General features: G+C 43.3%; 1 protein-coding gene across 1 annotated transcript in view; it reads right to left on the bottom strand.

The window, feature by feature from the left end:
- CMC1 (C-X9-C motif containing 1) overlaps positions 1–15552 on the bottom strand; it is a 957521-nt gene that overhangs the window by 233317 nt on the left and 708652 nt on the right. The window lies entirely within an intron of this gene.

Here is a 15552-nt window from a genome sequence, read left to right as displayed (position 1 = left end):
GCTGCTTTTTTTTTTTCCCCCCCTTGCCACCTCCCCCTCGGCGGGAGGCGAGGTGTCAGCTCAGCCCGCGTCCTGGGGAGCTACTTGTGATCTCTGCTCGCCTCCCCCAGCACCAGCGGGACTGTCCCTACTCCCCCGCCCCCTTTCCCCCCCGCTTCCATTTCCCGGAACAAGGTAAGAAATTCCCCTGCCCGCTTATCTGGGGAGAAAGCCCCTCCTGGTAGAGCAATTTAATCCGGCTCCCGCGGCAGCGGGACCTTTCCTGAGGATATGCAGGCAGTAATGGGATTAAACCGGCTGCAAACAAAATAAACCAGGGACTCAACTCGGGGCCGGCCCCGGAGGAGGTAACGCGATCGGGGGGCACGGGCGGCGATCCCGGGGCGGCTCCCTCCCCTCTGGAGCGGAGAGCGGTGAATTTCCGAGGACATTTCGATCAGCTCTTCGCTTCTCGGTGCGAGGCTCCGGCTCCGCGCCTTGGCAAGAGAAACAAATCCGTGTCTCAGCGGCGAATCTCTTGCGCAGGGAATCCTTCCAGTTTGGGACAGAAGGGGACTCGCGGTAATTTTTAAGGGTCCAGGGACGGAATATTTTTCTTCCTATTTTTTTTTTTAAGTGGGGAATATACCCTCCCGGCAAAGGCTCCTGTGCGTCCCCCTTTTCCAGAGAGGGGGGGCGGTGACATTCGGGCCGCACCTCGCCCGCCCTTCCCGGGCTACGAACCTGGATAATTCAGCCCTCAGGAGCACGATTCCGTCTCCGCATGTTATTAAAAGCTGTATATTTTTGCACCGCACGGTAAAAAAAAAAACTTAATACTTGCGAAAAGTCCTCACACTGTTTAATAGAAACATAAGTGCCTGGCTGGCCCCAATTAACACCTTGTGATTATAATGCATTCCTAAAATGGGGTGTCAGACGCCAAATTGTGAATAAAGGTATCTAATTAATCTTCATAGGATGACACCGATAAACAACTCTATATTTAAATAAAGATCAAGGAACTGAATGCTTCTTATTTGTTTACATTAACAGAAGATAAAGTTAACTACCCTTGCACTTTGCTTCGTAATGAGATTTACTGAGGCAAACAGTGGGCTCGGGGTGGAGCCGCCTCTCCTCGGCGAGCTTTTTATCGGGAGTTTGGAGGGAGGGGGCGACCCCGAGGATGCGTGCCCCTTCCTCCGCACCCCCGATACCCGCGGGGAAGGCTGGCGTGCGGCGGGAAACGCGGCACCTCCGCATCGCAGCTTGCGGGCAGAAAATGCTGCAAGAGAAAGGCTCCGGTCCGCCCCGTCCCTGCAATTTCGGTCGCTGTGTCACGGAAACCGTGCGACTTCGAAACGGGGATGGGCAGAGTCTAGAAAAGAAAGAGAAAAAAAAAAAAGAAAGGGTATCTAAACTTTTGCGGTGCTGCGCAGTGAGATGCGAACGGTGAAGCTGCAAAACCTAGTTTTCGATAGCGGAACCCCCGGGATGTTGGCTGGAGCCTGCCCGCTCCGGCTGGGCTCTGCCTGCCCCGAGGGAGCTCTGCTTCTTGTCCCCCTGCACCTCGCCCGGCCCGCGGTCCCCCTGAAACGGGGCTACACCGGTGTATCCATTTGAAGCTGTTCCCTACAAATTAGCAATTCTCCCCACTCAGCCGAGGGGCTGGTTCGGTGCTCCGCGTGCGAAGGTTTTATTTGTTTTTAAAAGCAGGGAGGCCCGGGCCTCCCGAGGCAACAGAGGCAGCGGAGACGGGCTTGCCCGAGGGGTTGAGGCCGTTCCTCACCGAAGACAGATTTTGTTGTCTTTTTCGTTAAAGCAGACCAGACAGCTCACCGCTTATTCCCGCCTGTGCTCTTTGCACGTCGGGAATAGCCGTATGATACTTTTTAATTAATTATTTTATTTATTTATTTATTTTCCAAACGAAACTTCGTCTCTCGCTGCTTGCTCCAAGTTCTTTCACCGATGCTTCACACACAGAAGGAAAAACCAAACGACCCCGAAGCCGCCTTCTTCCGACGGCGTCTCCCCAGTCCCCTCGGGAGAAAGGGGCTCCTTCCCTCGGGCGGCCTCAGCTCTCCGTGCAGGACGGACCCACGTCTTTTTCGGTGTGTTTTCTCTTCTGATAATGCCATGGGCTTTTACTTTCGCTCTGAATTTCTACACCCACCTTCCTAAACGCCGCTTTTCCACCACCTGCTCTCGTGTTTCCACCTCCTCCTCTTCTTTCAGGGAAGAGCGGCGTTACCGTAGCTCGGTTTCCCGGGAATGGTTTTTTTCTCAGCCCCCCCTCAGCTGCCCCAGCCTTCCCCTCGGGATTCTCTCAGGGGGCCCTGAGGGGAAGGCTGCGGTCGGGGCGGGAATAGGTCCTCGATGGCTCCTGCGGTACCGTCACGCTTCAGAAATACCCCTTCGCTACCGGCTTAGGGGTGCCGGGGGAGCTCGCAGGGCGAGGCCGTGGGGTCCCGGTCCTGCAGAGAAAATGGAGGCAGGGGGGTGAGGGGAGGGAAACGGGGTCCCCCGGCACTTCCCTCACCTCTGTTCACCCCATGAAATCGGGTTTTGCTACTATCGTTATTATTATTGTTAATATTAATATTATTATTAGTATCCTGTCGTCACTGTTTGCCCCAGATTTTTTTGTACATACAAGCCCATTCCCCTGCCCCTTGAAGTGTCTGTCTGTAGCCCACTCCTCCCCTTCCAAAATCTCCTTAGCCCTGTTCATAATAGTATCAGTATAGTTAATATAAATATTAATCTAATCCTTATTGGAGGATTTTAGTGCTTGCTGGATATCACAAATATGTAATCCAGGGGAGAATGACATTAGGCTGAAAGTGCGGAGTGCAAAATATGATTTGAATAAAATGATAGGGTGGTATCTAATATTTCCTTTAGGGAGTACTATACTCTGAGCTGTCACAACCGATTGTGTAAATAGACAAGACTGAGGGATGTGATCCTAATCATATTGATGAAACATTCATCTGAAAGACCGAGTGCAACCAGAAGGGACTCACTAGGAATACAATTAAATCCTAATCTGAGGAGAAGGAATCCTCTGCAGGCTTTTCTCTAACCTGCTGCCCTCTCCCCCCTTTTCATTTTGAAGTCAAATAAAATGCAGGAGAGGAAGAGGAAATAAAGAAGAGATGGAGTGCTGGGTGGTTTGCCTGCCTGAAGGACTACATTAACACAGGGAGTGCTGGCTGGGAAGGAGATACATCTGTAGTCCTGACCCTGCAGATAATAAAACATAAAGGCCTAACTTAACTCACTTACCTGCCTGCAGAGGGTTTTCACCTCTGAGTGATGTTAATCAGGTGCAGGAGGCCTCTGTGCTTGAAGGTAGAGTCTCTCTCTGACCCAGGCTTTGACCACTAACTTCAGTGCTAGGCTCATGAACAAAATGTAGTCTTCTGTCTATTTGACACCATTTGGTTTCCACCCATAGCAGGGAACTGATTTATTGCTGATAATATTTATTAGCAAGGTGTGGGGTTTTTCCAACTACCCTATTAGCTGGTTCATGTTTGCCCCTCATTGCCATGGTCTGAGGCTGCCTTTCAATAGTGTAGTGCACAGGGTGAAATGGCATCAGGCAGTTTGTCTTCTCTGCATGTGGTGATATCTCCTTTGACCATGAGAGAAATAGGTTAGTTACTGCTATAAGGGGAACAACTTGTTTTGACCATTGCCCCTCAGAAGATGGTCTGAGAGGATGGATGGGACAAGGCATTTGTTGTAGTTCCTGTAAAAGTCCTAAAACCAGGACTTCTTTTCATAACTTCTTGCTTTTGGGGAGGGCATTAGACAGATTCATTTTCCTAAAATGTACCACCTTTTGGCTTATACCACTAAAATGAATTCAAGCTGGGAATACCTGAATTCACATGATAATGTTTGCAGCTTGAAAATCAGCCTGTATTCTTCATCTTGCCACTGTTTAAAGTTAGGCTTCCTATGGATGCCTTAGGACCCAAATCTAATCTGATGTTTTCAAAGCTTTTTCAAAGTTAGTCTTTTATCAGCAAGCTTGGGCAAAGACCAAGGCTAGTTCCTTTTGTCTGGAGTGTTCTCCATGGAAAGTAAGACCCCAAAGACATAATTCAGTTTTCTTTTAGTGGGACATTAAATCTGTAAATGCAGGAAGGAGGAGTGGAGTGGGATGTCAGTTGACAAATCCATAGCAAAAGCTTATATATTCCTTTCCACTGAACTGGGTTGTAATGTGTTGGCCCCTGCATGTTCTTAATTATACATTCTCAATACCGGAGATGATGTTGCTTTCCTCTCCTGATTTCCACTGCCAAATAAGGATTTAAGAACCTGATATCCCTGCCCTAATTAAGGTACAATTTAGTTAAGGAAGGCCCTTGGACTGATGCTGCAGAGGACATGTCAATGCAAAGTACTTTCAGGAGCTATTCATAATAGCAGGTAAATTTATCCTGTCTGGATAAATCCTGTCCTGCCTCTGGATGAGGCAGACAAATCAACCTTGTCTTCACTGATACATCAAGTAGTTTATTTTATGGTAGCTTTGTGTTTTGTGTCTCAAGGTTATCATTAACCCAGTTGTGCTGTTAATTTTTTCAGCAAAGGCAGGGTTCTAGTCTGCTGCCTTTACATCACAGCTCCTTTGCAGGATCATTTGAGAGAAAATATTGCATAAATTTCTTAGTTTGGGTGTAAATGTTTTAGATCTGGAAGAAAAATTATGGCAACATCTGTGATATTTAAATGGTTTTGGTTTTACTCACAAAAAGAGTAATGTTCCTAAAGTTTGTGCCAGCAATGATCTGAAAAGCAGATAAATCCATATTGTAAAGCTCTGTTTTCAATGTGCAATATATTTCTCTACTTTATCTGCTTAATTTATATGTACATAATAGACCTCTGGAAATGCCTGCTGCCAGGATGGGTTGGTGAGTAAGGTTAGTGGATTGGAAGTGAAAAAACAGGTTACTTTTCAGTCAGATCAATTTTCAAATTCAGTTCACTGTGCAGCAGCAGAAATGTTTGTACTGGCACTGAACAGGAAGAAGAAAAAGAGCAGAATGTAAGAATGAAAAACAAATATCCCTGCCAGAAGTGCCAATTACTTCTTTCATCGGTTTAAGCAGCAGTATTGCCATTACTTTTTTTTAGTTATTACTCCCATCTCCCCTCTCCCCCAACAACAACATGAAGCAGCTAATGCCGGGATGACAAGGTCAGTGCTCACAGTCGTGGCCAGTTTAGGTTCCAATTTTCAAAAACATTTGAGAAGCTTGTCAGAAACACCCTATCCAGAAAGTGGTGAGGGGACTTACTGATCAGGTAAGGATGCCACAGTGGTTCTTTCACAGTGTTTGGGCAGCTGTTGGGGATACAGTGAAGGTTTATAGCATCTCTCATACCCCACCGCAGTTGTCGTGGACACAGGCACCCACCATAGTTTACTTTGTAGTCCCTTGCCTATGGTTAGGTCTCGTGCTTTCCTGATTTCGACCACGAGAGAAAACCATTCCTATAGGTATTAAAACACAAGCTCCCTCGTTTTGCTGTGCTGCAAAAGGCTTACTCATTTTGTAGTATAATGGAATGTGTGTAACAGCCCGTGTGCAGTTTCAGTGTACAAAAATGTTGATTATGACTTGGGTTCGGTTCTTGTTTCTGTCATTCCCATTGAGTGAGAATCCCTAGGGAGGTGCAATTCCCCTGGAAATGGCCTGAAATATTAAAAAGTTCCAGTGCAGTGTCTTTGATCAGCAGCTGCAGAAGAGCTGCTATGTGGCAGGCTGCTTTCCCTTTCACATTTACAGTGACTGACTAGAGGAGCAAAGGGTGTGTTTGGCGCCAGCACACTACACAAGCAATGAATAAACGACCAAAGTAGTATTTCACTGGACAACTAAAAAACCAAACCTCACAACCTTTGATGGCCTTGTGACTGATTGCTGCTGGGACTGTGTTTTTGGTAAGTGGCTAGGGTAGTTACCCCTGTCTCCCCCTCTCTCAGTTGTACTGAGCCTCTGTAGAGAAGCATGGACAATACAAGATGAGAGGCAATGGCCCTCTGATGTTTTTTCAACCCACCCAAGACCTGGAGATTAGGAAAAATAAAATAAAACAAGATCCTTTTATTTTTTGTGGGGTGTTCTCCAAACCAGGGAGAGCCAGAGCAGCAGCAAACAAGGCAACTTGTGTTCCTCCCCCTATTCACTTCAATCAGATTTGATCTGCGTCGTTCTCCACGCTGGTATTAAGATTGTTACCCCGAGAAGTGCTAATGGCCGCCCATAATGTTTGAAGGTCACTGAAGTATAGAGTGAAAACACTGTTGAAAAGACTTAAAGATTGGCCATAACCACACCTAAAAAAAAATAAATCCCGATAGAGACTAAGTGGATTAACTCTGTCTTTTGTCTAACGGCTAAAGAGCTTTCAGCCCCCTCTATTATAACAGCTACAGAAGTTAACAGCGAGTACAATGCATTTCAAGTTTTATGGCATATCTTTACTGAAGAGGAATGCTGAAGCTATGGGAGAGGGTTTGAGCTGATTGAAGGTTTCACTTATTGCTGAGAAGAGAGAGAGGTTCTTTTCCTTCCTTAGACTTTCCTTTCTATGTTTGGCTTGTGAGTTCATTTCTTGCCTTGTAGGGCTCATCAAACTGCTCTGAGTCGATTCATATTACAGATTCGGCAGAAAACTTACCCTGGAGAAAAGGACAGTCGCACCCTGCTGGGTTCACAAGTTAAATCGGCTCAGCAAAAATCCCAAAAGAGTCAGAGACAGTTCAAAGAAGAGGACAGGATTACACGAACAGGATTGGTGAAGAAGGGAGTTGTAAGCAACCTATGAGGACTGTAGGAAGAGAATACAGGATTTGGCTTTGGTATAACCTTACGTTGACTTAATTTGTGAAATTGTGAAATTGCAGGTTTATCATTAAAAGAGACAGAACTCTCTCCTTCAGATTAAATAATGTTTTCCCCAGACTGTTGGGATGAACGCTTCAGCACAGAGGCCTCAGGGTCACCCTGCAGCTCCATTGCTGGTTGGAGCGGCTGCAGACTAAAAAGCAAACATATGTGGAAGCAGGCAGTGAAGGTGTTCCTCAGGCAGCTTTCTTGAATGTCTGCATTGAGAACTGCTGCCGGTGACCATCCTAAACCCATTGAAGATTCACATGCTTCCATTTGCACCCCTCCATTGTCTCTTTTTGTAGAGGTTCCCAAGGAAATATCCACGTACAGTGAGAAAAGCTGAAGAAAGCAAAGTGCTACCATCTGGACAAGTTAGACAGGACTGTGAGCAACCTAGTCTAGTAGGTGGTGACCCTGCCCATGCAGGAGGTTGGTACTAGATGATCTTTAAGGTTCCTTCCAACCCAGACTATTCTGTGATTCGTGCCTTTCTGTTCCTTCTGAGTGTCCAGAAGCGCCAAGGTCCCTGGAAAAGAATTATGAAGACACTCATTGTGCCATGGCTTTAAGAAATGTGGGGTGATCAGGTAGGAAGAGGTGACTGAGAACACAGTGATGCAGATAGCAGTTGGGGTGTGTGATCTTTCTTGTGCAGGCTGGTGACTTTACCATATAGTCACGAACACCCAAATTTAGCTCTGCGATGAAGGACGTGCCTCTCAGGGAAGGTTTCCTGAGATTAATTTGGGAACAGGGAGATACACACCAAATTAACACTTTTTGGCTCGGGCCCTGGAAGACTGTTTCTTTGAGTAAAGTAAGCCTGCTTAAGAAATCCATAAGAACGGGTTATATTTGTGTCATCTGCTCAGGGATATGGGGAGTTGGGTACATTTCCTTGATAGTAAGCTACATTAAGAAAAGACCTGCTTTGATGTCTCTGCCTTCTTTTAACAATAAGAAGTAAACATTTAGGACCAAATATGAAAAAATCTGCTCCTGCCTGGTAAGGGGGGCAAAATCATCAACGTCAAGACGAAAGCCTTATGTCGCTAATGCTACCAAACATAATTTATACTGCTGTGACACTTCCTTCTGTAGAGCTGAGGCCGCCTGGAGTAAATTGCCAAACTTGCTAACGTTTGTAAGATTAGACTGTAAGCAGTCACTACCCAACTGCAAGGAAATCACTCTATAAGCTGAAAAAAAAAAAAAAAAATCTAAAAAATAAACCACTGAAATAAGTGGACAGTCCAACGGTGCTACTTGGAAGAATCCCAGTTGTGCACAACACTGGATTTCAAAGGGAGTTCTGCAAAAGTGAAAAGTGAAAACCATTGAAAATGGTTTATGATATTGACAGCTAATTATTTTAATTCCATTTTACTAACCCTCTAGCTAACTTTGTTGGTAAGATAGAGTTGTGTCCCATGTCAGTATTTTTACTGTTTTAGGCAGACCTTCCCTGTTTCTTCCTCTTTTGATTATAATCTATGTTTTTTGAGACCTATATATCTATAATTAGGACAAGTGTAATGGAAAATGAATTGACTGGTACAATATGCCTTGCCTCTAAGAAAATTTCATTTTGATTGGTGGGAGGAAGCTCCCTTCCCAGTTGGAGAAAGTTACAATCCAGAATGTGAGCAGCGGGTGTGCTATGAACAGTAATTTGATAAACTAAAAGGTCATTATTAAAGACTGACTGATTGAGCCATGGTAAATAATGCTGCACATCATATTTTTTCACTGTCATCTCGCAGGACACTTGGAAACTCCAGCCAACAGTAGTTGAGGAGAGAGAGAGATGAGCGCAGAATTGTGGGGTGGCCATGTAGCCAGCTGAAGTGATTTGCAAAAAAATCTTAGTGTCATTTCAAAAAAGATGAGTGCATTCAAGAAGTTTCAAATGAGAGCTTTGGTAAGCCGAACAGTTACAAATAGTTGTGATTTAGAGGCAAATTCATACATTGTTTAAGTCCATTAGATCCCACTGAAGAGTTATTTTTGGAGGAAAAGGAAGGAAGATCACTGTCTGCATGGTAGTGCTTGCAGAAATTCATAAAACTTTAAAGCATCTGACATAACAGGAGACAGGAATTGAGCCTAAGAGACTAAGCACACTCCTGCTTCTACCTTCAATATACTTCCCTCTTTTGTCTGAACACAGGAATATGGAGCTCTCTGTTCATCCATGCTGGCCTCCCACCATGCTTGCTTGACTTCCTGCATTCAGGAATGGGCTTTCTTGTGCTTTGTGGAGCTTGTCCTTGAAGATCAGCCAGTGCTCACAGGCTTTGACTTCACCTTCCACAGCAGTCTTCATTGAGATTCTCCAAAGAAGATTCCTGAACAAGGTGAATTCTGCTCTCCTGAAGAGCCAGCTTGTGATTGTGCTGTTTGTCTATCTCACTTTTCTCAGAATTTTACTTCCACAATCTTATGCCTGTTCTTTACACCCTACACATATTCTTTATAAGAAGTCCAGAAGACTCATTTGTCCCCTACATCAAGAAATTACCACCAACACCGACTAGAAATCTGGTTTGCTTATTCCCAGCTGCATTGCCCTGTCTACAGATATTAGGGTAGTTCTCATCTCCAGTGAGTACCAGTGGGGACTAGAACTGAGTACCAACTCATTGAACTTCCTCCAGCTTTCAAACAAAGGCTTTTACTTTGCCTTCTTGATAAGGAGGTCTGTAGCAGGTGTCTAGCACAGCATCACCCGTGTTGGACCATTTTCTGATCCCTACCCATAAGGTCTTGACTGCTTCATCACTTGTTCCAAGCAACACAGTGTGTGCTGCAGCCAGCCCCTTGCATAGATTGAAACCCACCCATGATCATCACCTTCCCAGCCTGTTTTTCCTCAAGAGCCTGTATCTATCCATTGCAGCAATCCAGCCATGTGGGCTCTCCCACTGCAATTCAGTAATCCCTGCCTACACCAGTCTATTCTCTATGATTGGTTTCAGATCCCAGGCATTTCATGTAGGCTCCTCCGGGATTTAATGTTGCAAGTTGGAGCTGCCTTCTCATTTCTTCTTTCCCTCCCTGAGTACCCATCCCTCTTTCAGCAGTCTGTTCTGTGTTCATGTCTCCCTATGAAGTAAAACACAGTGCTAACTGTACCTTAGCCTCTCTGCACTAGTTTCATTGTAGTAGTATAAGAACTCTCATGCATATTTCCCTCCTGAGCCTTCAGGGAGGCTTGCCTGAGGTGCTGAGCCTTAGCACTGCACCAGTTCAAGTACCCATGCTGCGATATTTGTTTCCTGGAGGCAGTAGTGGTAGATAGAACTCGTCCTCACATTGCTTGTCAGCTGCGTCTTGCATGGATGCCCTCTAGCCTGGTGCTATTCCTAAGGGTGCTTTTTCAGTCATGGCTGACTGGTGTGGGGACTTAGTTCTGTCTGTTCAGCAGCAGCCTGCACAAGGAGGAAGGGTGAATTGACAGGTTTGAAGTCAACAGGACGCATCAGTAGCAGAAAAAGGAAGGCCTGACTCTGGTGGATGTACGAGGGAAAGAGCAAACTTGGAGGCCTGGACCAGCACTGAAGGACGCACTGGGCAAGCGTTATTGAGTGCTGGGAGCCAAAAAGGGGCAGGGAGGCACAGAGTAAAGGTCCGAGATGACTGAGGAAGGTCAGCTTCAGAGCAATATGAAGATGTGATACCCATTAAACAAAGTCTGCTCAAAGAATGTTACTTTTCAAGACTTAACTCATTGCTCTGAGCAAGCAAAATTATTTGATGAGAAACTTAGAGGTTTAAGTAACGTGCTTCTATCACCTTTCAAACTCTGATGTCAAGTGCCCTAAAACCAAGCTTACTATTCTATGGAACTGTGGCTATAAACGCTGTGTTTCCATTTTAAAAGAGAAGTGTTGTTAATTCCCAGAAAGTCATGGTCAATCCTCAGTCACAAGATTGTCAGTGTCATCATGTGTGTTTGATATGGTAGGAATTTTGAATGCTATTATTATTTTTAATACGAAAAATGCGCAATCAATTTCTATTTTGCCACTGCATGGAAAACTCAGAGGATGCTATAAGGTTTATACGTTATTACAGACTCACAGAGTATCAGAAAACCTTTGTTGAACCAATAAGTTAAATGGCTGAAAAAAAGTCAAAGTAAAAATAAAAGGTGCTAGTCGGTCTGGTAAGTGTATTTTATTACCCATCCTGAAAATACCATTGAAGTTTCTACAGAAGTGCAGTAGCCTCCAGCAGCAGTTGCTCCAAAATCATGTGTGATATAAGGAAAAAGGCAGTTCTGCTTTCTTTTAAACTGAAACATTCTGGTGTGACCTCTGAGTAGAATAACATTGCTTATGGGACTAAATGGACTGAATTTTAAGCAAAATGATTTTACTCTGTATTTTTTCCAAAAGGGCCCAGAATGTTTCCAGTCAAATGACTTTGAATGTTTTGTACCATGGTAGATTTTTGGGACAGAGTCTGATTTTATGACTTCAGCCTACCACTGCAAGAGCATATTTAGGTTGCTGCCTTATGACAGTCCTCATGAGCAAATAGTATCTTGATTTCACTGATACTTAAGAGCAGAATTATACAGACAGCAAAACTTTCACTCAAATAGGAGCTGGCTCAGTGGTTCCAGTGTCTGCTTTCTGCTGTGCTTTCTATGCAATATTCTGACACTTTTGAATGTTTCCATTCCAAATTAGCAATGCCTCCTTAATTCTGAGTACAATCCTGAAAGTTCATTGTCTTTTTCTGTGTATCAGGCAAAATAATTGAGCTCCTGAATTCTGAAGGTGGTTCATGATTTTCTCAGAGATGGTTCTGGGTAGGTCAGGTACCTTCCCTGACAGAACTTCTGATGAAAATATTTTACTTAAATCCCTAAGGCAGGGTCTGGGTCTGCAGAGGGTCTTGGGTACAGGGTGTTGAAAAAAAAGAAATGACTGCAGCAAAAATCAAGTGGCCAGCACTTCCCTGGGACAGGCCTTTGAGCTGTAGCATTCAAATGCCAAATCAGAGCTTTTGTTGTTTTCCCAAAACAAGGTCCAATCCTGCAATATGAAGTCCAGCACAGAGTCACATCAGGAGAAGTTGCATATGGATTATCTTTGCTGATGGTCTTGGTCCCTCTCACATATCATTTGTGTCTGTCTGCTCTGAACTTAATTTCATCTGGAGTCACTTAATCTGTGCATAGTGTTTCTCACTGCTGAAGATGTTCTACTCAGTTACATGTTGATAATAATCTTCAAATTCTCTAGATGTTTTTAACTTTTAAGAATTACTATGTCACTTAGCACAGAATATCCCTGTGAGAAAGCTCTCCCCAGTGTGGAGGGAGGTTTCAAGTCACAGTCTTGAGGGATATGTCTGACTTTTGTAAGCATGTAGCTTCAGTTTCCAGCTTCAATGCCACAACTCTGACAGAGTTTACAGACCTGTTTTCTGGGCTTGCTCCTCTAGTACTTCTGGTTGCAAATGTTACACTTAAAATTTCATTTGTTGTACTAATGGTTATGGACCATCCACACACTCCTAAACATGCAAAGGGGTATCTGTATACATGAAACATAGTAACAGAGCATGCAGTCATTCAGATGCAATCTGAACAAGGCAAATAAAGGAGTGTGGGTAGGAGAAAGATATGGATACTCTGCAAACACAAGTAGGAAAAGTTTTGCTATAGAAATAGCGTACTGGCTGGAATCAGAGACTACAAAGCCTTCTGGCTAGGTAAGAGAGACACTGTCATAAAGGACTAGATGTGGTGGTCTACACACAGAGTAGTACTTAATCTGTGTAAGTAGTCTCAGGGAATACTATTCATTCATCCATCCATATTGAAGTCAATATGAGCAGAATATGTTGAAACTGGCCCTAGGTTAGTAACATAAAACTGTAGCTCTTTAAGACGGATCTGAAGAGAGATGTATGGCTCTGAGAGTTTGTTGGTTTCTGGGTGTCATGAGCCGATGCCGATTTGGAATTCTTGTTTGGCAGGGTTTTTTTAGGTGTGGGGAATGTTTGGGGGAAGAATAACATTATTATTTTTCTTACAAATCTAATAAGAATAAGCCTAGAAGAGGGAAAAAAAGAATGTGCTCCCTTCTATGTTACCTAAGATGCTGCCTTATTCCTCTAAGAAATAGAGCTTTCATGTGTTATATTACATAGTATCCCCCCCGCAAAAGATGCATATCTTTTGCCTGGGGTGAGCAACTCCTGAGATTTCTGAAGTCAGCCTAGTACATTAACACCTTAGATTAAGGTAGCACATGGCTACAAGCAAATGTCTGTGGATGATAGAAGCAAATCAGACACTGCTTTTGTGTGTCACAAGGGATTATTCTATTTTAGTGCTATGCCCTTTGGCTTTACAAATGCACCTGTAGTGCTCCTATGGTTAGTGCAAAGAATCTAGGTAGAATTCATTTACCATAGTTGTTTTGTCTTTGTAAATAGCAAATGTTAGAACTGACTATACCAAGCAGCTTTTCAAACCTTACATGTATTTTTTGCAGCGGCAGTTCATAGATAGGCAAGGCTTCCTCAGCTAGCACTGAGCTAGATCGACAGATACAGATTTTAGTTCTGTCTTTGTAAATCTGAAAAACTTGTATCTGATTTAATTTAATCTAATTTAATCTGCTGTGTGTTGTGGTTTTTTTAGTTGAAATAAATGGCTCTTAGAGCTTATGGTGTTTATATGGCACTGTTATCATACAATAGCAAGCTATTAACCATTATCTGGCATTTAAGGACAGATCTCTTTGGCTGACAAATACTGTAGTAAATATTGTAACTTTCAATCTTTCAAAGAGATGGGAAGAGAGCTAACTGTTTGTATATCATGAAGGTTTGAATTTTACCAGCATACCCTGCAGAAAATATTTTTTAAATATTTCTTTTTCCCCAATTTTGACAGTTTTGTGATTGTTTTGGGTTTGTTTGGTTGGCTGTTTTTTACATGGCATAAAAATGGTGGCATGTGTCCTAATATTAGATTAAGTGTGCTGAATACTCACTGTGCTTATAGTACTCCAAATCTCCTTTGCATTAACAGAAGACAAAAATGTAAAAGTGAAGAAAAAAGAAGAGGAAGGACAGAGGCTGTGACTTGTAATAAGACTAAGTATTCTAATAATCTTGCTTTTACAGAACAGAGAGTTCAGCATATTAACTCGTAATCAATGTTAGGTACTGAAGTCACAGGTTTTTAGCTGCCTCTCAGGATCAGTAAGGGTATGGGTCCCTCTGTGTCAGGGTGGATCATAGGAGCATGGCGGTTGTACGGCATTACACTAGAAGTCCATCTTGTGTAGTACGTTGTCTCGAGAGCAGCTAATAGCAGAGTATAAGAATAAGATAAGTTACAGATTGATGGTTCTCCTGAGAGCTTCCAGCAAGCAGCTTTAAGGATTTTCTGAGGTATTTCTGGACTGTCATACTTAACACTTCCTTGGTGTGGTTTAATCCTTTAAGCGAACCTGATTCCCCAAAGGAACCCCTTAAATTCTGAAGTCTGATGTTGCAATGTTTTGGTTGCAGATTTCCGCACTGAAAATCTCAATCTACATCGTTGAGATTTGTTAATTTCAAACCACTTCTATTTATCATCGATGCCAAATGAAAAGCACACCAGAAGTGAAGTGGTATTTGCATATTCTCTTATTATTTGGTTTACCAGGCATAGGCCCCTCTGTGGCTGATTTTAAATATTATTTTCGTCTTCTAATTTTTTCCATCCTAAGTTTCTTTTTGCTAAATAGGCTTCATCTCTACCCAATACTTGAGTCAAATCAGAACATAAATATAACTGTATGTAACAGACTTCTCTTGTTCCTAGAGCTGCAAACCTCAGGTATTCTGAGGCTCTGAGCTAGGACATAAGTATTTCACCATTTTGCTATTTGTTATTCATTTTTATAAATGTAATTGAAAACATTAAATGGTGAGCCTAAATCTATTTAACTCTGACAGGTATCTTGTGTCACTGGTAGCCTGATATTCTGGAGTATTTTTTGCTTATTATTTGTCTGAATCAGTGGGAATAGTGAATGCTCTGATCCTGAAGACAAACCATTTATTTGGAAGCATAGACATGCTTGAAGATTTGTAGGTGACAGACACACAAGTTTTTAATACCGTTTGTCTCAAACTGTCATGAGCTTTCTTCCAGGTTCCTGTGAATATCTAGGAGATTTCAGTTTGACAGTGTAATCTAAGTATTCACATTATTACAAGCACAGAAGCTGCTTTCAACAACATGAACTGGAATTTAAGGTGTTGTGTGTTTTTTTTTTTTTTTTGCTAGGAGCTTATGATCGTTTCCCTGACTTCAGCTCCCTGGACATGCAGGTAAACCTTAACTGTCAAATTTTATTCCAAGTTTGGAACTGGGATAAAGTCAACAAAGTATATTTTACCACAGAGCAGTCTGTCTGTGCAAGGTGTACCAATGCAACACATCAGCATATACTGCTCTTTTTGTTACCAGCCTGGATGAGAAGACAAGGGCTCTTAACTTGAGGGAAGAGTTGTTGAAAGCCGTTTCTTGCAGCTAACCAGCTTGCTGGGCTGAGTCACTCCGCCCTGATGTGTGTGGCTGCAGTGCCCTCTTGTGTGAGGGAGCGCTGCTCAACAGCGGTTGAAG

This window comes from Apus apus, chromosome 2 (genome assembly GCF_020740795.1).
Source record: "Apus apus isolate bApuApu2 chromosome 2, bApuApu2.pri.cur, whole genome shotgun sequence".
NCBI classification, from domain to species: domain Eukaryota; kingdom Metazoa; phylum Chordata; class Aves; order Apodiformes; family Apodidae; genus Apus; species Apus apus.
The sequence above is the reverse complement of the archived record's forward strand: the minus strand, read 5'-3'. Positions and strand labels throughout refer to the sequence as shown.